This window comes from Sinohyriopsis cumingii, chromosome 10 (assembly GCF_028554795.1).
Source record: "Sinohyriopsis cumingii isolate HCF-2022 chromosome 10, ASM2855479v2, whole genome shotgun sequence".
In the NCBI taxonomy this organism is placed as follows: Eukaryota; Metazoa; Mollusca; class Bivalvia; order Unionida; family Unionidae; genus Sinohyriopsis; species Sinohyriopsis cumingii.
Window position 1 is genome coordinate 67,655,989 of NC_142970.1, and position 24,160 is coordinate 67,680,148.

The window sequence follows — 24,160 nt, forward strand, 5'->3', positions numbered from 1 at the left end:
TAGATTTTGTTTAAAAAAAATAATTTCCTATTTTATTATTCGAGTGATAATATGTGTCGTTCCTCATAATAGTCTTTAAAGATGTTGATAGGTAGGTTACGCTCGATCCAAGGTTCACGCTTCTTTATTCTCTATGTGTTTTTCCTGGGTCGCGTTAGGCCTCCTTTATTTAGTTTATCTGATTATGCTTTATTGAAAGATCCAAACGTATTTATGAGACCACATTATTCTATAGTGGTCAACCATGCAGTGCGGGAGAAGTTAGTAGGGTTTTAAACTAAGTGTTATACAGTATGTATTTGTGTCTTTATTTTGTCTGTTTATGTTCTACATTGGGTGTTTTCAAAGACTCATGATGGGCCTATGCACTTCACTGAGCCCTGTGACTTAGCCCCATGATGTCATCGCCATTTACTTCCCCCTTATATTTTCCCTGTATCCCTTCCTATATATGTCTTTAGAATTTTCTTTCAGAGAAAGAAGAAAAAAAATTAAATTACAAAATTCTTTTATTTTTTTCTTTCTTCCTTTCTTCCATTTTCTCTTTTAAAAAAAAAGTTATATGGGTTTCTTTGAAATATTTGAAATAGAATTTGAAATTTTCTTTGAAATATGGCTGTTGTGGGGTGCGAGGAGGGGGTATGGGTATGGCATCAGCTCGCAATTGCGCTACGCGACCCTTCGGTCTGTAATACCTATTCCTCCCTCCCCCTCTGTCCCCCAATTCCAACATCAATTGCGTTATATCAACCTGACGGTAAGTATCTATTCGTCGTAAGACGTACTGAGTTCTTGTTGTGGTTAATATTCTTATTTTTACCACGTATCTTATTTAAAAATCTTTATCACCTGTCCACAGGATATCATCGTAGTTACTATATAGTCTATACATTTTAGAACGATTTTGTTTTCGTAGTCTAAATCTATGAATAAAATGTTATTTTTGTTATACTTATATTTTTTGCAAATTTTCATTATTAACTTTATCCTATTATGTTTAGTTTTATCACATTGGACAATCGTATGTAGTTTGGTGAAGTTCGCTGTTTTACATAAAGGGCATTTCGGCATTATCCTCAGCATACGATGTTTGATTGTTTCTTCGCCTGTTAGCCAGGTGTTGTGCAGGTATTTAAAAATTATACTTTGTGTTTTGACAGATCTTATTTTCCCCAATTTTTCCAATTTTTTTGTCCAATTTACACCCTCAGTTGTCCTGCTCTACTCTACATTTTATATTTTTGGTTACCTCCTCCCTAATCCAAGCGTGACTTTTACTTATTAAATTTTGCATAAATCTGTTTTGTCTCTATATTTTAAAATTAGTTCTCATATGTTTGCGTGGCACTTCGATTTTTTTATATTAATTTGTTATTTTTGTATATCTCTGGTCGGTTTCTCAAGGTGAAGCCGAACCAGTAGATGTACGGTGCTTCTCACGCTGTAGCCGGGTCTGAGTGCATTTTTTTTTTAATCTATTGATTATGTTAGTTAATTATAGTAGTAGAGGGCTCGGCAACCCCAAGCCCCCTCTACTTTTGGCCCTATATAATGTCTCTTTTTTTACATGATGCATTTTATGATTCCATATATAATCTATTATTTCGTTGTCTGTTTTGTTTAAAATTGTATTATCCATATCTATGGATTTAATTATGTAGTTAATATTTGAGTATAAATAAGTCTTGGCCACTTGGGCCCGCTCCATGATAGGTAATGGCGCCATGGCCAGATTTTCACATTTTCTCTTATTTTATTGATAATATGTTCATAATTTTCTACAGCTTCTTTTTTTTATTACCAAAGTAAACCCCTAGAGCCTTTACAGTGTCTCTCAGTAAGTGTGTGTGTGTGGGGGGGGGGGGGGCGATAATCCAGGGTGGTTGCCCCTCCAGTTAACTATTTTTAAGATTTCGTGCTTGTTGTGGTTTATTTTGGAACCCGACGCTTATAGCATTTCCCCTCTCTTCTAAAGATGTTGCAATCATATGCATGTTAGAGCATTTTTTAATTCTTTTTTAGGTTTGGTATTTGTATGCCTTGTATAATCAGGGGCGGATTAAGGCTCACTGGTGCCCTAAGCACTGACAAATCTTGGCGCGCCCCTCTTTTCCACGTACACCTGAGAAGATAACCCTAGGGTGTACCATGATCAAGAAACAGAACATCATGATCAATTTGCACTAGTTGTATCAGTTTTTTTTTTACAAATCTTCATTCTTTTTTCTTTCTTTCTTTTCACCCTTTTCTCAACTTTGTGGTGCCCCCTTTGGCCCTGGTGTCCTATGCACGTGCTTAGTCTGCTTAATGGTTAATACGCCCCTGCTTGCACATCTGGGTTGTTTCTTATCGTGTGACGTAGGATTTATATTGCCATTACGTATTCTAGCATTGATAGTGGACATCCTTGTATCACTGATCGTTGTATTTCAAATTCTTTCGTGCATTTCCCGTTTAATTATCCCAGTGTGTAGGATTTTGGTCCATTTTGGAAATTGGGTCCGAAACCAAATTTTTTAAAAACATTCTTTATACAGTTTTGTTCAAATCAGTCGAAAGCTTTCTCCTGGTCGAAGAGTACCATAGCACTCATCATACCAGTTTCATTTATGTAGTTAATTATAGTTTTAATGTTTAAAATATTGTTTTGTATATCCCTCCCCCACAAGTTTGATTTACATTAATTATCTTGTTTATCCTACCCTTTACTGTATTTGTTAAAATCCTACTTAAAATCTTATAGTCCGTGTTTAAAAGTGATATAGGCCTCCAGTTTTTAATCTCGTCTCTATTCCCTTTCCCTTTGTATATAATTGTGATAACTCCCTCCCTCATAGATTTAGTCATTTTATTTTTACTTAAAACTATATTATTATACAAAGCGTTTAAGATCGGCGTCAGTTCACCGTGGAACTTTTGGTAGAATTCCACGATGAGTCCATCTTTCCCTGGTGACTTTTGTGAGTGTTGATATACTTTTTGTGATTTCTTCATCTGAGATGACATCATCACATTGGTCTCTATGTACTGCTGATGTCATCTCACAGTCGACATTTTTTAAGTAGCTGTCGATTGTGCTGAAGTATATGTTCTGTGTGGTGTGTGGTGTATAGTTCTTTATAATATTTGGAAATATTATTTAGGATATCTTCTTTTACAGTATGGGTTACATTGTTTATTTTGATATTGTTTAAAATTGTATCACCCCCTTTTCTAAATTCTTCTCGCTTATATACGTTTTTTGCCTCGTTGTAGATCTTTGTAAATTTTCCCGCCCTTATTATTCTCCCCTGATTTTCGTCTTCTTCAACGATTTTAATTTTGTCTGTCAATCGTTTTTTTTTTCTTTCTCCATCGTCGTTTGTTGTTTTGCTTAGTTCTAATTTGAGTTCGTGTTTGTCTTTTTTTTTCTGGGGTTTTTCCGCCCTCTATTTGAGTACTGAATATTTATTCCTTTTATTTTGTTTTTTAAAACATCCCAATCAATTATTATATTAATATTTTCTTCATTTTTGACGGTTTCAATTTCTTTTTTTAATTATTATTTCGACATATTCTTTGTCATTTAAAATCTTATTATTTAGTTTCCATAGTCCTGACCCACATTTTTCTATTTTTTTCATTTTTAGGTCAATAGTGAGCATGAAATGGTCTGATAGCTTTTGGTTGGTTATTGCAGTATTAATATATATTAATGGATCATAAAAATTTCCGTAAAATTTATCAATCCTGCTAGACTGGTTTAATTTATAGTTACCCAGTTGAAATCTCCCCCTATGATTAGATTTTCCATCGAATATTGTTGTAGGTAGGTGTATAAGTTTTCTTTAAAATTAGTTTCTTATTTCTATTAGCTGGCATGTACACATTTATAATACGCCAATTAAACATTTTAACACGTAGCAACCGTCCCTTAAAAAATTCCCCCCTCCTCAAACCTTTCCCAGCTTTTTAAAAATATTATTGTTGCAACCAACTCTAATATCATTATTTGCAAAATTGTTGCATATCTTTATTGCGTTAAGTTTGTCTTCTACTAAAATTTCGAACTCTGGCTTAATTCTATAGTGTGTTTCTTGTATCATTATTACACCAAAGTTTGTTTCTTTGGCTACTTTGTCTGCTTTCGCTTTGTCTATCCCATTGCTGTTGATAGTAGCGATCCGGAAATTTGTTTCTTCCATTTTTGCTTTACTCCCAGGTGCCGCATCACTTTTATATAGAATTTAATTGTATATATTTCAGTTAAAGTTATTATATTCCATTTGTTTTTGTACACACACACCAGCACGCTCGACAAAGAGCGCTTGAGTAATATACAGTTTGATACATCCTACATGGTAGTGGGCAGGAATACATATATAGGTCGTTATCCTTCTCGACCGAAGTAGTAACATTGTTCCAATGCTAACACTCGACGTCCTCGATTTGTGCTTCATCGTATTTGCAGTCTATACACTTAAAGTTACAATGGAAAAGTGTACATGAACATATTTATACCATAGACAGAGCCTTGAAGTACTACTTTTTTCGGTCTAAAACTGTCCCCAAAAAAAAAAAAAAAAAAAACCAGCATGTAATAGTTCATTTCGATACAGTTGCACAGAGCATTTGACGTTCATTTTGATGTCAATATATATTGATATCGATTAAGTGCGATTTGTTTTCAAAGCTGCTTTATTGCTGGTAGTGCTTCTGTTTTCAAGTTCGATATATAATATACCCATGGAGCAGTAGTAATACAGAAATCAGAACAACAACCATCATCATCATCATCGGGAGTATTATTATCGTATATGTTGGTCACATCGATGATCATTAATAAAAAGCGGTTGAAATATGAACAATATTCCATCTCTTCAAATAGCAAATAACTAAGCAAAGTGTGTGTGTGTGTGTGTGTGTGTGTGTGTGTAATTTTTAACGTAGCTTTAAAAAAAAATGCAATCATATCGCTACCATGTCTGCATTGTGACAGTTTATAATGATGTCTAGCAATGTGGCATCATGCCACAAACATACAGCATTTTGTCCCACCCAATCACATTATCCTCACACCAATATCTTAATGATGGGCGCCAAAAGAGGCAGCTGCTAGTACCATTTTTATGTCTTTAGTGTGATTCGGCAGGGGTTTGAATCCGCGACCTCTCGCATCCAAGGCGGACGCTCTGTACAGACACTGCACCACCTGAGCGATCGCTTAGCAAAGAATGTACGATACTGTTTCCTGTTGTTCATAACAACTCGACCTGGAGACCCACCTGACGGAAAATGAAAGCGCATTATAACGTTATAATATACGAATCCGGAATTTTTTTTGATTATTATAATTTTCAAGAAAGTTAGTGCCTTTTAGCATTTGACAAAGTGTGCTTGCAGTTGCATACTAAGGGGAGGGGGAGTTTACAACATACTTCGATGCTGACTACTGATTTGAAGCATAAAATTAAAACTAAACAGCAGCATAACATGTTTATATATCTTATTAAATACGTCTTCATTTGTCTTTCCGTGCGCCAAAATGCCTTCCTACACGAACATGTTCCATATAGGTAAATAAGTTGTACCAATCGTAAACAACCACCGATTTCGACATATATGATATCAATTTATAGGTTTCTCATCAGTTTAAATCGATCTGTGCAAAAAAAAAAAAAAAAAAAAAAAAAAAAAAAAATAATTAAAAAAAATGTGTGAAAATGAATAATAAAAAAGTTGCTATTTGCGACTCATTGTCGCTTGCGATTTTACCGATCTTCGTATCCTTGATGCTTCCATCCTTCCCGTTTAGGGATGGTAGCACCTACTTGGATGCTAATACTATAGATTTGAAGCATATAATTAAAGCTGTACAACAGTAAATAATATGTTTATGTATCTTCTTATTAAGTACGTCTTCATAATGTATGTTCGTGCGCCCAATGCCTTCCTCTACGAACGGTTTCGATATACACGAATAAGTCATACCAATAGTAAATAAACACCGATTTTGACAAATTTCATATTAATATATAGGTTTCTCATCTGTCAAACTCGATCTGTGCCAACAGACATGTGTGAACATGCAGAATACAAAAAAGTGTACTTTTTACTGAATATTGGGTTCGACTTTACTGATCTTCATATCCTTGCTACGTTCATATACCGTTCCCGTTCTGCGATGGTAGCACATACGTCCATGCTAATACTATAGATCTGAAGCATAGAATTAAAGCTGTACATAATTATAAAATATGTGTATGTATCTTATTAAGCACGTCTTTATCTGTCTTTCCGTGTGCCTACATCTGACCTATACGAAAGTTTTCCATATGGGCGAATAAGTCATACCAATCGCAAAGAACGATTTTGACACGTTTGATATCAGTTGATAAATTTTTATCAGTCTAAATAGATCTGTGCCAATATAAATGGGTGAAAATGCAAAATAGAAAAGTTGGTATTTTTCACTCAGTATCGCTTGCAACGTTACCGGTCATCGTATCCTTGCTACGTCCATCTGCCATTCCCGTTTTGCGATCGTATCACATTTTTTCGATGCTAATTCTATAAACCTGACACATATAATAAAAGCTGTTCAACGGTAAATAATGTGTATGCGTCTTATGAAGTACGTCTTCATTTGTACGTCCTTGCGTTTAGTGCCTTCCTAACCGAATATTTTCCATATAGGCGAATAAGTCATACCAATCGCAAACAACCAACGATGTTGACAAGTTTGATATCAATTGATACGTTTCTCATGATTCTAAGTCGATCTCTGCCAATAGACATGTGTGAAAATGCAAAATAAAAAAGATTGTTCTTTTTACTGAATATCGGGTGCGACATTACCGATCTTCATATCCTTGGTACGTGAAACTACCATTGCCGTTTTGCGATTGTACCACATATTTCGATACTAATACTATAAATTTGAAGAATATAATTAAAGCTGTACAACAGTAAATAATATGTGTGTATCTTATTAAGTACGTCTTCATTTGTCTGTCTTTTCTCCTAATGTCTTCTATACGATCGTTTAACAAACAGGTGAATAAGTCATTACAATAGTAATAAACACCGATTTAGCAAAATTTGATATCAATTGTTAGGTTTCTCGTCAGTCTAAATCGATATGTGCCAACAGAAATGTGTGAAAATGAAAATAAAATAGTTTGTATTTTTGACTCGATATCGGTTGCGACTTATACGTGCCTCTACCATTGCAGTTTGCCACGGTACCACATATTTCAATTTTAATGTTATAGATCTCAAACATATAAGGAAAGCTATACAACAATATATAATATGTGTATGCATCTTATAAAGTACATCTTTGTGTGTCTGTATGTCCGCTCAATGTCTTCCTCAATGAGCGTTTTCCATATAGGCAAATAAGTTATAACATTAGTAATTTTTTAAAAACGCGATTTAGACGAATTTGATATCAATTGATAGGTTTCTCATCAGTCTAAATTGATCTGTGAAATATATAAATGTGTGAAAATGCAAGTAAAAAAGTTGATATTTTTTACTTGGTGTCGCTTGCAATATTACGGATCATCAACGGATCATCATATTCTATATTCTACCTACGTGCCTCTACCCTTGCCGCTTTGAGATGGTACCATATAATTCGATGATAATCATTTGAATGTTAGTGCTCCTAGATCTTTACAACACGAACGTTTATCTTAGAGTCGAATAAGTCATACCAATCGTAAGCACACACAGATTTTGACAAATCTGGTATTATTTGGTAGGTTTCTCATCAGTCTAAATTGATCTATGCCTACAGAAATGTGTGAAAATGCAACCTAGAAAAGTTTATATATTTTACCCAGTATCCTTTGCGACTTTACCATTACCAATCTTCATATCCTTGTTACGTGCCTCTAGTATTGCTGTTTTGCGATGGTATCACATACCTCGATGCTGATACTAGTGATATGAAGCATATACTTAAGCAATAAAACAGTAAAAATTATGTGTATGTATCTTATTAAGTACATCTTCATTTCTCTGTCCGTGCGCCTATATCCGTGCAACATGATCGTTTTCTATAAGGCTAAATATGTCATGTTAATCGTAAAAAAAGCTACAAAGATTTGGACCTATTTGATATCCAGTCATTGGTTTCTCATTAGTCTAAAACGACCCGTGTCAATATAAATGTGTGAAAATGCTACCTTGAAAGTTGCCTTTTTTGTCTCGGTATTGCTTGCGACTTACCGATCTTCATATCTTTGCTACCCGCTTCTACCCTTGCCGTTTTTTGATGGTTTGTATATAACCAAATAAGTCATGCCAATTGTAAAGAACCACCGATGTTAACACATTTGATATTAGTTTATAGGTTTCTCATCCTCCAAATCTTTCTGTTTTTAAGAAACGTTTTTCTGATTCAACTAACGGGTCATCACGCTAAAATTACGCTACTGACAAATGTCACCTTAATATCCTACATACTAAACTTAGACAAGCAGGTAGTCTCCTGAAATCCGACCTTTACATGGTGAATTTAGTTAACTCTTTCACGTGTGCATGTGCTTATGATAATGAAGAAGTTGAACACTTTGTCTATTGCCCCTTACCTAATGCCAAAGATCCCAGCTCTTTCGCTCTACCTTTCAATACACTTCTTGGTTAAGTCTAGATTTATCATTGAAAAGTGACGTGACTACTCACCTACAATAAGATGTCTTTCTGCTTGTGTGATGACCCGTTAGTTAAATTAGAGAAACGTTTCTTAAAAATAGAAAGATTTGGAGGATTTCGGATATCATCAGGCAGAGAGTTCTAAAGACGAATCGTATATGGTAAAAGGTCGTGTGAAAATATAAAGTTTGGTTGAGATTGGTGTGATACTTTGAGAGTAACGTAGACGATAATTAGATGCCTCATATCTCCTTTGTGGAAGAAGTTCGTTTAAATAGTTAGGTACTTGAGTATTTATAATCGAATACATAATGCATAATCTCTTCCTTTTCCTTCGTTGTGCAAACCAAGCAGTTTCCGCATAAAGAGACTATCTAGAAGAATTAATGGGTATAGATCTGGAACGATCCGTGCATCTTCCATCTGATTTTCCCCTCTTTATTCTGATCTTTCCGAATCTTCAATAGAACAATTATCCCAGACTCCAGAAGTATATTCTAAGGTTGGACTTATGAATAGTGTATATAATTTAGCTGAAGTCAACAATTAGTCTGCATTTAGACGGTAGTGTTTTATCTCCTTTCTTATACATCGGTATGTCATACGCTAGCTTGCACTGTGTTAGGAACACGCTGGCTGGGAGTGATTTATTTAAATGTATTTGCAATGGAACATACATTTCTTCAACTATACTTGTACAAGTTTATTACTTATTGGATTGGTTCCAGCGGTTTTGTTTAGGTCAAGACTAGTTACTACATCTATAATTTCTTGTTTATATATAATGATGGCAGAAATAAAAGTTTCATTTCTAACTTCAAAATGCGGTAACTGTTTATCATAATTTTTTAAACGTGTAACATATCAAACTTCCGAGTTCAACAGGTCGCACTTCTCCTGATCACTTGTTGCAAATTTAGATGATCATTTCGTACGTTTCAGTGGAGGTAATAGGTTCCATGTCTTTGTAGAATGTACTTGTTATCTCATTATTTTCCAATAAGGTCGAGGATTTGATCCGATGGCAGGGGTTGAACCTGCATCCTTTCGGTCGCAGGTCTGAGACGCTAACCACTGAGCCAATGTTGCTCCTCTTAAGATTAATATACCCATATGATATTTTCCAGTATCATACGTAACTATATGATACGTTTAATAACACCCAGTAACTCAGCAAATGCCGGCATGACGACATATGAATTGAAGGTGTAATGACGAATGTAATTTAAAGTCAATTATGTAACCTATTTTTATGCTTTTTATTGAATATCATTTCTGTCATGTGATACACATAACATAATCTTACATTTAAGTTTATTTAAAATGAAATTTATGAAATTCGTTAAATAGTTTCAATCTTTTGCGACTCTCGTGAAAAGATCCTTCATTGCTGTTCATATAATTTTACATGTCATTATATTTCTTTATTGATTTGCACTTTGGTTACAAAAGAGACAACTTTTGCAATTTAAAACTTATTTCATCTATACTACACTAGTATAGCTCATGAAATGAAGGCAGTTTACTTGGCCTCTAATTCATCTATAGGGAATGATACCTGCGGGAGACTGCTCTATCTGACCAGTGTGTAACTATGGAAACGGTAATTTAGTGACCTCTTCTCCAGCCTCGAGCTTTAGGTTAAGACTGAAATTCGCTGTCTTATGTAATGTTCTGTATCTGTAGTTTAAAGCTGGGAGAATTATACAAAGAGAATAGCAAGTAAACCCTTCTGTAAATGGAGCAAACTCGCACTTTTACACTGTAAAACTAATTTATCTTACAATCATTTATGAATAATTAAAAATTACTGAGTAGTAACTAAGAATATATAAATTCTTTAGATGGAGACCCAAATTTCATTTTTTAAATTATCGTATTTTTTATGTTTACTTTCCAGATACATTTTTAAAAAAATTCTCAAGAAAATATGAAATCTGACAAAAGATAACGAAAGTCTTATTATTTTGATTTTTTGTAAAGAGCAAAGAAAGAAAACTATTAATGACATAAGCTTTCATCATGACATATACACACTAGCCTCCACAGAAGTACCTTTATGACAGTACGGTTAAAATAGAAATAAATATGCATATACAGTTGTAAACTTTCCCGATTTATGACTAAACATTTATACTGTGATAGGGTATTCTTAGTAAGTAAAATGTGTATTATACAATGAATGAATAGGAGGTATTCGATGAATGGACTGCACGCATTTCAGGTGCAGTGGCTACTCAAGATTATTTACTGATGCACAAACTAGTTATAGTTGTCATACTGGTTGTCATTCCAGGGATACTGACAGTCAGTGATTTCCACCTTGTAAAATCTTTCCTCTAGGGCGGACAATAATAATAGTTTCTGAAGCTGATTTTATTAGCAATGGTTTGCAAAATAACAACAAATATCCTTGTGTTTTATCAACTCATTATGGTTCCGCTGCTTTGGTAGAACAAAAAGGAATGTTCTTTATTGTTTTATGAATTTTATGCCCTGTGACAATGGCCAACATTTTGTAGGTCACGATCACTTTGGCATAAACTTATTTTATGCATGGCAGTTGGAAACTACGAAAATCTTCTTAGAGGCGAGCTGTATAATCGGCAGTTACATTGTTATTCTGAAAGAGTTCTGATAACTAAATAAATAAGTAAATAAATAAAAACACCATCTTTTATCATTAAAAGTTGCCAAGTGTTGTTTATACATTGTACGTGGCGTAATTCGTAAGTTTACTCGGCATATTTTCAACTCGGTAACGCCTGGTAACGGTCATACTTTTACCTAAATATGTGGGTCCTTTGAGAGCATCGTAAATGTATGGAGGAAAAGAAATAATTGTATTTTATGCTCATCTCAAAAGATTTGTTTGTATTTCTGCGAAATAGTCATGCCTAACCAGATAATAGCACAGACCCCCCCCCACTGTAACTACAAAGCCTTGAGCAAGTGCGAAGTTACCAGTTAATTTTATTGTTTGTTTCTATTTTTCAAGTTGTCTTCGTGTGTGCGCGCGTAAATTGAAAGTTTGTTATTACCAGTCAATATCGTCAATCATATTTGCTCCATTATTCCATGCAGATAAGAAAGGAACTAATTTTGTGTTGAATTTGTGCCCCCCCCCCCCCATCCCACCCCGCCCCGGCACGGTACAATAAACAAACACTTGATTGAAAATAAAATAAAAGAAACTAACCTTGCATTGTTATAATGTATTCCTTCTTTTTTCATCATGCGAAATTTACAGAACAAAATATATCGACGAACTCCGTAAATGTAGCGGATGCCGGCATGCGTATGCATCCTTACTGTGTGTGTATCGCTAATGTCAGATAAAAAAAATATCGCAAAAGAGACGAAAATATCACCAGATTGCTTGAAGGCGCCTGCCATTCACGCATGATAAGTTTCAAGGTGCAAACGGACCAAGATTATATTGTATCCAGGTTAACTATACGACGATATCTCGCAAATAAAAAAAAAAAAATCATTATTTTAAAGAACATACAATGTGAGTGCAAATGATAATCTTTCGCAGGTATGAATTACGAAAGTATCATGGGGGGGGGGCACCAGACAGATGACCCCCACCACACAAAAAATAAAGTGTTTTCATGTACTCTTGTATGCCCCAAGATGTGTGTGCTTGTTTAAAGTTTAAAAAAGGAATTTTGATCAAACTTTTAGTTTATAATTAGTCCTAGTGTTTTCTAAAGGGTAGTAGTCTGAAACATGGGTCTTATTCCCATTTTCAGATTTCATATCCTTGATTTTTAGTGATCTTTGTCAAGAATTTTCTATGTTCCGTGTATGCTATGTGTATCAATGCTATGGTGTGTGTATGCTATATAGTCTGTGTGTAGGGACAGCAATACTATGTCAAATTTGTCTCTGTTGTCTTAATATATATTTTTCTATGGACTTTTCAAATTTATTTGTTTGTCCTGGTATAAATTTAGTTGCTTTTGAATTAATTTGCAATTTAGAATTCCGGCGAGATGAACGGTATACTACCATTTGAAATTAAAATAAAACCGTTTGTTTTATGTGATTGACTATGGTGTGGTGTTTCTCACATTAAAGTCTATTTTCAAAATGAGGTAGGCTGTATTCGAGTCAGGGTCCGCACTTTCTTTCTTTATTTATTTGTGTTTCTCCCGATTCGAGTTAGGCCTCCTCTCTAGTATTTAATTTATAATGTAAAAGAAGTAAATATCCAACCCAAAACCCCTTAGGAAGCTTTATACATTTAATGGTTTGGTTTTAGCATGAAAAACATAAGTGACATCTACAAAAATAATAAACTGGTAAAAAGACTAGAAACAACAAGGACCTTTAGAAGTATAAAGGAACTTTTATGTAAATATAGGGAAAATGAGGAACTTTGGGGAATTGAAACTAAGGAAACATATAATTGGATAAGGGAAAATTTAACCTCTAAAATTAAAAATAAAGTAGAGGAGGAAATATCTCGGTTAATTGGGACAGACCTTAGAGGTACTGGACCAACATCGGCTCTCCAAAAATACAAAGCTTGATATTCAGATATCTACACGACATATGCATACATGTAAATTATCTCATGTGCAAATGTGCGAACTTCACAAAATATCATGCGATGGCACAGTGCGAGTTTAGGAAACAAGACAGGATACAATTAATTATGGAGATATCCAAGAAATAAAAATACAGAAGAAACCAAGTTTTATATCAAGACGGCAACTTTAACAAAACTTTAATAGGAAAAATAACAGATAACATAACTAAAACCATGATGGCGTGTGACCAAGTCATAAACATAAAAAAAATGAATAGGCAAATTTTTTTGTAATCCTTTCAAATTAATTAGAAAAAAGAACTTCTAGGAAGATTTGTGAATGGGAGGGACGGGGCTGCAAAGGGTGAAAAGAAGGGGAGGGAGATGGGGCAATGGATAATCTCCCCTTAAAGGGGACCATCACAAAGTGAACCCTTGCCCTCATACCCCCACCCCGGATTGGAATCTGCTGTAGCCGCCACCCTTTTAGATTCTTATAAATTTTCCTAAACAGCTTCAGTTTCTTTTTATTATCCATTACAATTAAAATTAAACAATTAAATAGACTTTAATTATATTACGTAAACTATCACAAATCCTAATTATCGGGACAGAGAAACTATATGGGAAAAGAACGAGATAATGACGTCATGGGGCTATGAAAGAGTCGGGAAAAACACCTCATATAGGAAACTTTACATACATACACGAAAACAAAGGATCTAATAAGTCTCTCTTCTAATTCTATTTGCTCAAAATGTGCAGCTCTCGCACTGCACGGTAAATCCCCACTGTGTGTGTGTATGTGTGTGTGTGTGTGTGTGTGTGTGGGAAGAACAACCATTTTTAGAGATTTTGGCAGAAATCCAATAAATAATTTGAGACGGCCTAACTCTAGGTGGGAGAAATACAAGCAAATAAAAAAGTGTATGGACTCCAACTCGAGTACAGCGGATTTCAATTTACAAATCCAATATGTGAATAATGACACAATATATTTGCACACAGAACACATTAGGTTTTTTTTTTCTTAATTAAATTATAATACACCGTTACTTAGCCAAAATTCAAAAATATATTAAATAAATAAAAATAAACCTTTTCTTGATCCGATTATAAGGTCCTAAGATTACTGGGGAGATTTGGGAAAAAATAAAGGCTATCCCAACATGGAAGCAAAATATAGCATACACAAACTATAGCATATATATATATAGCACACACGGGATATAGGCAACCTCTAGCCAAGGTCAACCAAGAGTATAGCGAAGGGATTTCAAGTCAGGTGATGGAAAGATAGAAACCTATTCGGAAAAACAACCCTATAGATAAAACTAGGTTTTAAAAGAAATACCCCGTTAAAAAGGAGAATTAAATTTTTTTGACCTAAATTCTTTTGCATGATATAAAACATACAACACATGGGGGGTGGGGTGGATAAATACACATAAAACACTATAATGTTTTGGAAAAGTGGGGTGGGGGGTCTGTCTGGTGCCGGCCCCCCCCCCAGTACTTCGTCTTGTGGGGATAAATGTACGTCATTTTCTGCTGGCGTCCTCTATAGGTGGAAAATCGTATCTAAGTAACAGTGATGTATACTTTTATTTCGAGAAATTAAATTATTTTTTCTGTACACTTTATAGGTTTTTTTTGGTTCTTTTTGTTAAAGTATAACTACTTTTAATCATGTTATGCAAATCTGATGTATAAAGAAAAATGTTGGTGCATGGCCGGTAACTTTTATACGTCATGGCAACGGAAAATAAATTCCGCGCATGCGCATTTTGTGTGGGAGCACCAAAAAAAACCCCACACAAAAACAAGCAATCTACTAAAACAAGCCATTACGTAAGAACTTGGCCTGAAAAGAGCAAATATAGGTACTATAAAATATTGCTAGTCTCGGATTTGACAAGCCTTAGTTTTTTATGCTGATGAAACATTTTTCAGTAGAATTTTTTTTCCTACAGTTTAAATGCCTAATTTTACTGTTTATAATCATACATGTTCAAATGTACATATAACAATATCGTCGAAATATTAACTGATACCATGCTGGATTTATATAGAATGTCTAAATAATCATAAAACTAAAGGTGTAATTGATTATAACCAATATATATTTTTTGCAATAACAAGATAATGAGATCCGAACATTGACCAAACAGTACTTAGAGAAATTCAATATCGATTAGTTCATCCTCAACCTCCAACTGATATACTTTATTGCAAGGGGTAAATGGTACCGTATTGAAATACGTGTTAGGAAAAAGATACCATTGTTAAAGAATATCCTGACCGACTGAGATCTTAACATCGTACATCATAGCTGCAAACAGTGCAAGCCAATATACACATTTGCATTATGCTCACGCAAGAAATATTGTACAACCAAATGGGTTTCTTGACCGAGCGATGTCAAGCCCTTGCGCGAATCCCGCTACGAGTCATAGGTTTCCCCGATTCAAAGGAATCCTGTACAACTACTTCTGCAAACTGGAAAGTCCAACGCGTCCAATCTATCAGTAATGTTACTCTAATTAATACATGACCACAAATCCCAACTTCCCAATTGTATGTCAATGTCACAACTGCAAAGCTTCTCTTCGTTAACTTTCCGTAACTTACCGCCAGTATTTCACGCCGTGAAACTACACAACTCAACAACCTAATACAGGGAACCGTTTTTACTACGCCACCTTAGGCCTTTTAAATCATGATTTTTAGCTTCATTTCGCCTGTAACTTTGTAACATATTTACCACCACAGCAACAATAAATGGCGCCCGCCGACGGCGGAACAGTCCTTTTCTGTTGATTCCATTGTATAATTTACCAATCTCCAGTCATAAATACTGCACCTGGAGTCACACGATCAATTCACGCAATTAGATTTGAATAGGGACTACTGAGTGACAGGGATACTCATGCGGCTCTTACCTGAATTCACCAAAAGTAAACCATGTCATCTTGAAACTCACTTACACTTCACTCCGTAACGTTTGCCCCTAGTAATTGGCTAATTATTTTGGTCTAAAGACTATAATCCCAGCACCGACTTCCCATATTCAAGCAAGTATATAAGGAATCCTTAAAATGGAGAGCGGTAAACAAATGCGCATACTCCAAAATATATTACAATATTATACATACCTTGGAATTTTATTAACTATTTTTGTTTACATATTTTCATTGTACTCGTGGATGGGTAATGTGATTTTGCGTTCTGCCTTGCTTATAAAATGTATTGTCTTTGGTCAACAAAAGTTGATTTAGAGAGGATAAGAAAAGAAGTTTTGTTAAACGATGATGGAATTAAATAAACACTGGGGACAATATCGTACGTTGCACATAAATCGCAGAGATTAATTGAGATTTTGCTTAACGGTCAATCAGTCCGCACTCGAAGTAGGGAAATAAGCGAATAGTGCAAAAGCCGACCATTGTCTGATAATCGACGTACATCTGCCACAGCCATATATTGTAAAAATCCCATTACTACAGGTAAAAAAGAATTAACTACAACTGCTTCTTTGGTGCGTCATGTGTGACCAGTGTATATTAGTACTGTGTTAGAAAAATATTGCGACAAACCAAAGTAAAGAAAACAGTCACTTTTATCAATCAGTCCATATCGTTTTACAAATTATACTGAATAACTGACTTCAGTAGAACTCAGAAGAATGTATTCCTGTAAGCACATCACGATTGCGGTGTTTGTACATTTATATAAAGTGGGATCATTTTACAAGCAAAGTATACATTTAAAAATTAACACTACAAATGAGACAACGCTTAAGTACATACGGATTATAATCGTGAGATGGCAAAGAATGGTTCATATGTTGAGAGGTAACCAATACACCAACAAAATAAGAGTTTGTAAGAACATCTTATTTCCTTCTTAGATATACTTAGCCATAATGCAAATTGTTTCCTAATATGAAACATGTAAACATATTCCGACCATGCTGGAAACAAAAATAGTAAATTTAATTTAGTTCAGCGTAAACTGTAAGTTAGTTCTTTCCTTTTGGCATGGTGTCTGAATAAAAAAGTATATTTCTCAAATTTGCTAACCACTACACTGTCATTATGTAATTAGATACCTAATTGATGTACCATGGTTGTATACATATATCTATAAATATATATAGTTTTGTGGACATGTACGGTTGAATAATACCATCCCGTGTTTGTGTAGGGAAATGCGTACATCACAATCGCACTCGTAAATTTGAATCAATACCATCTCATGAATGGTTAGGGGCCGTCCATTTAGTATGTACGCATAGAAGGGTGGGGTGGGGGTAACCCAAATGCATAGGCTTGAGCATGGAGGTATACTGATAATATATGTACGCATTTAAGGGGGGGGGGGGCGCTGAAACCTCGAAAATAAGTTGTATAATACGTAACCTGTTCGACTTGGTTCAGTAGGCTTTTGCATTTTAGCGGACATAAGACAAACTTGTCCCACCCAGTCACACTATCCTGACACCAGGCCGACTAATCCGAACACTAACCTCTTAATGATCGGCACCAAAAGAGGCAGCTGCTAGTACCATTTTTATGTCTTTAGTATGATTCGGCCGGGGTTTGAATACGCGACCCCTCGCATCCGAGGCGGACGCTCTATAGACACATTGCACCATCGGAGAAGTCGCTTAGTAAAGAATGTACGATACTGGTTCCTGTTTTTCATGACAACTCGACCTGGAGACCTACCTGATGGAAAATGAAGGCGCATTATAAGGTTATAATATACGAGTCCATAAATACATAAATATTTTTTAAATTATAATTTTCGAGCAATTAGTGTCTCTTAGCATTTAACAAAGTCTGCTTGCAGTAGCGTACTAAGGGGAGGGGGTTACAACATACTTCGATGCTAATACTACTGATTTCAAGCATAAAATTAAAGCTAAACAACAGCATATAACATGTTTACATATATTATTAAGTACGTCTTCATTTGTCTTTCCGTGCGCCAAATACCTTCCAACACAAAGATTTTCCATATAGGTAAATTAGTTGTACCAATCTTAAACAACCATATATTTCGACATATATAATATCAATGTATAGGTTTCTCATCAGTTTAAATCGATCTGTGCCAAAAAAGTCGAGAAAATTAATAACAAAAAAGTTGGTATTTATGACTCATTATTGCTTGCGACTTTACCGATCTTCATATCCTTGATATGTGCATCTACCCTTCCCGTTTTGCGATAGTAGCACATACTTGGATGCTAATACTATAGATTTGAAGCATATAATTTAAGATGTACAACATTAAATAATATGTGTATGTATCTTATTAAGTACGGTTTCATATGTCTGTTTGTGCACCCGATGCCTTCCTATCCGAACGGTTTCCATATAGGTGAATAATTTATACCAATAGTAAACAAACACAGCTTTTGACAAATTTCATATTAATATATAGGTTCTCATCTGCCTAAATCGATTTGTGCCAATAGACGTGTGTGAAAATACAAAATAAAAAAGTTCCACTTTTTACGGAATATCGGGTGCGACTTTACCGATCTTCATATGCTTGCTACTTTAATACACCCTTCCCGTTTTGTGATTGTAGCACATACTTCGATGCTAATATTAGAGATCTGAAGTATAGAATTAAAACTATACAATATTATAAAATGTGTGTATATATCTTAATAAGCACGTCTTTATTTGTCTGTCCGTGCACCTAGATCCGACCTATACGAAAGTTTTTCATATGGGCGAATAAGTCATAACAATCGCAAAAACAACGGTTTTGACACATTTGATATCAGATGACAAATTTGATTTTAATTGATATGTTTCTAATCATACTAAATCGATCTGTGCCAATAGACATGTGTGAAAATGCAAAATAGAAGGTTTTGTTCTTTTTACTGAATATCGGGTGCGACTTTACCGATCTGCATATCCTTGCTACGTGAATCTACCATTGCCGTTTTGCAATCGTACTACATATTTCGATGCTATTGCTATATATCTAAAGCATATAATTAAAGCCGTACAACTGTAAATAGTATGTGTATGTATCTTATTAAGTATATCTTCCTTTGTCTGTCATTTCGCCTAATGTCTTCCTATACGATCGTTTTCCATACAGGTGAATAACTCATAACAATAGTAAATAAACCCCGATTTTGACAAATTTGATATAAATTGATAGGTTTCGCATCAGTCTAAATCGATCTGTGATAGTAGAAATGTAAGAAAATGCAATATGAAAGTTTTGGTATATTTGACTCTGTATCGCTTGTGAATTTAACAATCTTCATAACCTTGATACGTGCATCTTCCATTGCCGTTTGTCTCGGTATCACAAACTTCAATGTTTATAGTATAAATCTGAAGCATACAAGGAGAGCTATACAACAGTATATAATATGTGTATGAATCTTATTAAATACATCTTGATGTGTCTGTATGTCCGCCCAATGTCTTCCACAGCGAGCGTTTTCCATATTGTGTATTGTTCCACTTCCTATTTTTACACTACCTAATTTTGACCTAGTTTAATAAACACCCATTTCTACAGAGGACACATCTATCGCAGCCTCGACATTTTTTTACACTTATCAGCATTGAGTCACTCGGACAAAAAGATTTGTCAAAAGTCATATCATTATTATTAATGAAGTGAAACAAGGACACATACGATGAAAAAAATAATACATTTCTCCAATTCACTTTTTTCCAACCAGGAAGTCCTCTTAAAATCTTTACCAACTATTCTGACAAGGCAAATACAATTCGTTCCATACCAATCATCCAGTCTGCTACTCAACATGTGTTAGCTATGTGACTCACAGCTGATAACTGCATCTCCATCACTTTTTTAGAATTGTGTTTTGTGTTTTACGTGAATATGTCATTACTGATTTTCTGAGGTGGTTCTTGGGTATTTTACTTTGGAGTAATGAACATGAAACACACGTTTATGGTATATTTCATAAATAAATCAGCATCCTCTACATTACTGCTAATTTAAATAAAATTACGTGTATTACTATTAGGATTTTTCTCTCAAAAAAAGGCAATTTTACTTTAATAGTAAATTTTCAAACGTCCATTAAACTAATCTTGATATTTAACTTATTTTGACAAATTAATTCTTTCTAAATGTCTTCTGTCTCCTATTATTTGCACTATTAGAGAAATAAGTTATGAAGTATGCAAAACAGTTTTGTACCTTAAACAGTACATGTACATTAAAGAATTGGGGTTCTGCATATTCACAATGCCATTTAATTATTGCAAGGATGTTGTACACTAAATCCAGTATTCTTTTATTATAAGTAAACAATTGTATTATTATACCATCATGATTTTCCCCCAATTTTATTCTTTCAGCTTTTCCAACAAAATATCTGTTCCAAAACAAATTTTTTGATAAATATAGGAACAAATTCTGAGTAAACACCATTTTTCTTTTGTTGTCGTTGTTAATGGTAGACTGAGAGAAGAAAATGCAGCAGCATATAATATGAACTTAAGTGAAGTTATGAACTTACTAAGCCTGGATTTAAATAAATGGTATCACTTGTATTTCTAATGACAGCCACAATCCTCTTAGTTTGGGCTCAAGACCAGCAATAGTGAATAGAGGTATTTCGAAAGACATATAACAGCTCACTCATTATAATGTTACTAATTAGCATTATTGAAAACTTCTTAGATATCAAAATAAATAGTATATATGTATGGTGCTTGTTGGCGACATTGGCAGATTATTCACTCCACATCCTGGTTCCCGGGCAGTTTTGATCTCTCACAATAATAATCACGGGCATAGTGGCTCGTTACAAAGAAAATCAACAGATTTGGGTTCTAACCTGTAACACTATTAACATATTATATTGTTACAGGTTAGAACCCCAGCCCTTGATTTTCTTTGTAACGACCCCCTGTCATCATGGGCAGTAAATTTGAAACATACTACTTCCGGGTCAATCTATTTTTAAGGTGCAATATATACTAGTACATAATGGGAGGTAACTCAAGTTGTGCTATTCAATTCAATTCATTAATGAAAAAATGGAAATAAATAGGTAAAAAGGCAATTATTTATTTTGCAGATGAATATTTATCGAATATTTAACATTCAGCAGCGTAAATATGCATTTATTTTATTGATATTTGTGGCAAGAGTGCAGAAAAGGACGACGTGCTTCGTGGGCAGATGGAAATCTGCCCACGAACTTTTATCTGCCCACGAAACCGTCTGAGGACGACAAAACTGCCCACGACCCACCTTAAATAATAGTATATATATATATATATATATATATATATATATATATATATATATATATATATATATATATATATATATATACCTGAACCATCCAATAGGATGAAACTAATAATCCGCTTTAAATCACAGTCATGTCTGTGTAGCGAAACCCATTACTTTTACTGTATCATTTTAACCATCATGCACCATTGCATTAGAACAGTACCAAATCAACTCGGTTAAACTGATTAAAAAATCATCATAGTCTATGCGCGTGCGAGTCACTTAGGAGCTGATCTGCACATTTGACTACCACTGTTTATATATACACTGATGAAGGCTTTACATAACTTATATTTAAAAACAGCTCTCAAATAGTCAGTTCACAACAGAGCAAAATTATTTTTAGTCGGCCTGGAATTTCTATGCCAAAATAGTTCAACAACAAATATATTTTGGGTACAATTATCCTGAATCTTTAGCATGAATGTTTTTGAAATGCATATGTTCGTAACTTAGTAGCGCAAATATGGTCTAAAAACCACTCGCTTAAATATGAAATGCCTGAATTATCTTTAGAGCCGATTCACCTACCTCAGTGGCACGAACTTGTCATTTGAGCTTGAATATGTTTTGACGGGGTTTGATTACTTGTAAACCAATTATTTTATTTGTTCTGCTATAGGAGCATGTATATTTTAAAAGAAAGTTTAACCGTGTTTAAAACCTTTCAGATCTGTTCCTCTATAGGAGAATGATGACTTATTGTGCTTCTAAGCTGAATGTTTCATAACTCTTATGTTGTAGGGTCTAGAAGACTGATTTAAAAACCAGTTTCCGGGTGTTTTATACTTGTTTCCATAACTGTACTTTTATGGAGATATGTTGATTTGTGACCGGCGGTAAAATATTGTAGAACTAATTTTGCATTCGATTCGTTAACACGAATTGATCACTTGATTGCGCAAGGACTTTTCTTGTGTAATATTAGGATACAGCTTTTCACAAAATAGACTGTCTAGCATAATAAGGTGTAAAAGGAAAACGACTAAACTGTGTCAGCTATTAGTAGTGCGGACGTGTACAAACTGAAAATATATGGAAAAACGGTTGTATAAAAATGGAGTCACTCTGGAAAGGTCTTAGCCGAAATAATCCAGAGCAAAGCTATAATTCGAAGAATATATTTCCGAGTGAAATTTTTAAGACTGAATTCGAACCATGTTATAGTTACGCAACGACCAGTTGCATGGGTCTTGTTATATGCCACATCTAGTACGAATATTAGGCACCGAATTCAGTAATATTTGTTATATTGTTGTTTTGAGTTTAGATGTTATCAAACATGTCACCATGAATGAAAACTGTTCTTTTTCGTTAACCGTTCACATTATTGCAGAGCAAAGGGCAGAGCGTGATAGCTCATCATCCTGCTTAATTTTTCTGTCGTCAAAGGATCATAATTAGATCAGATCTTGCACAAAATATTGTATAATACGTATGTCTGTGAACGTGCAGGAAATATGCAATGTCATGATCATGTCCCTCGATATGTGATTTCTTTATTTTAATGCACGTTTTGTGGAATATATGGGGTATTTTCGGTTTTCTCCTTTCTTGCATACATATCTCCACTCAACTTTAATTGGCAGACAATTACGCCTCTCGTAGTGACGCTCTGCAGTATTGCATAATGGAATTCTTTTAAATGATATACCTCAAAGACCTGCTGAGTGGTCGCTTGTTTTAGGTTTTGTGCATATATACCTATTTATGCAGTATGGATGAAAGAATGAGACTTAGGTTTGATATTTACTGCTGTATCCTATGCTCTGTATGTTTTCAGAACGTTATTACATGTCCACGTTGCAATCCTTGTCTCAATGCGCACTAGGAGGATGTTTCAAATTTGACATAATAGCACATGTTATACACGCATATTGTAATCAACATGAATACTAATCTGGAAACAGTTGTTGTTGTTGTTGTTGTTGTTTTGGGGTTTAACGCCATTTTTCAGCACACGATAGGCTATACATGGCGGACAGTATTAATGGTGGATTAAGAACACGGGAAAACCCGGAAAGAACCACCGACCCACGAGAAGCTACTAGCAAGCTTTCTAACATACAAACATTTGCGAATTCGAGACTAGATGCGGCGCATACACATGTGAGATGGCAGTGATCCGCAACAGAGATCACTTTAGACCACTCGGCCACTGGAGGTCCCCTCGAAACAGTTGAATTAGGACCAAATACATTGTCTTCACGTGTATTATTCCTGCTTCAAGTCGTTCTTCGGATTTCAAGCTTCTATTTTGGATTATGTGATTTATTATTTATTCTATAAAAGTTACTATAATATATATTTAGTTTGATTGCAGCCAAAGAATTTAAATATATTTGTTTTGATTTATTTTCAGATTTATTGGCTCTTAGAGACACGCAGAATTGTACAGGCGAAAATCAAGGTTGAATACAACAGTTTGATACATATAACGAAAATTTGGAAGTGTAGAATAGTTCAAAATATTTGCATTTAATTGTGTTTATATAAAAATAAAACGCTTGCGTTACAAAAGGTTTTAATTTTATAACATCATTTAGGTTTTTTCAATTTTTTGTATATTGTTTATAATACCATGTATGACTCTAAGCCATAGTGACCATACACAATTGATTTAGAATATGAAGTGCTATCTGACTGTGTCTAACT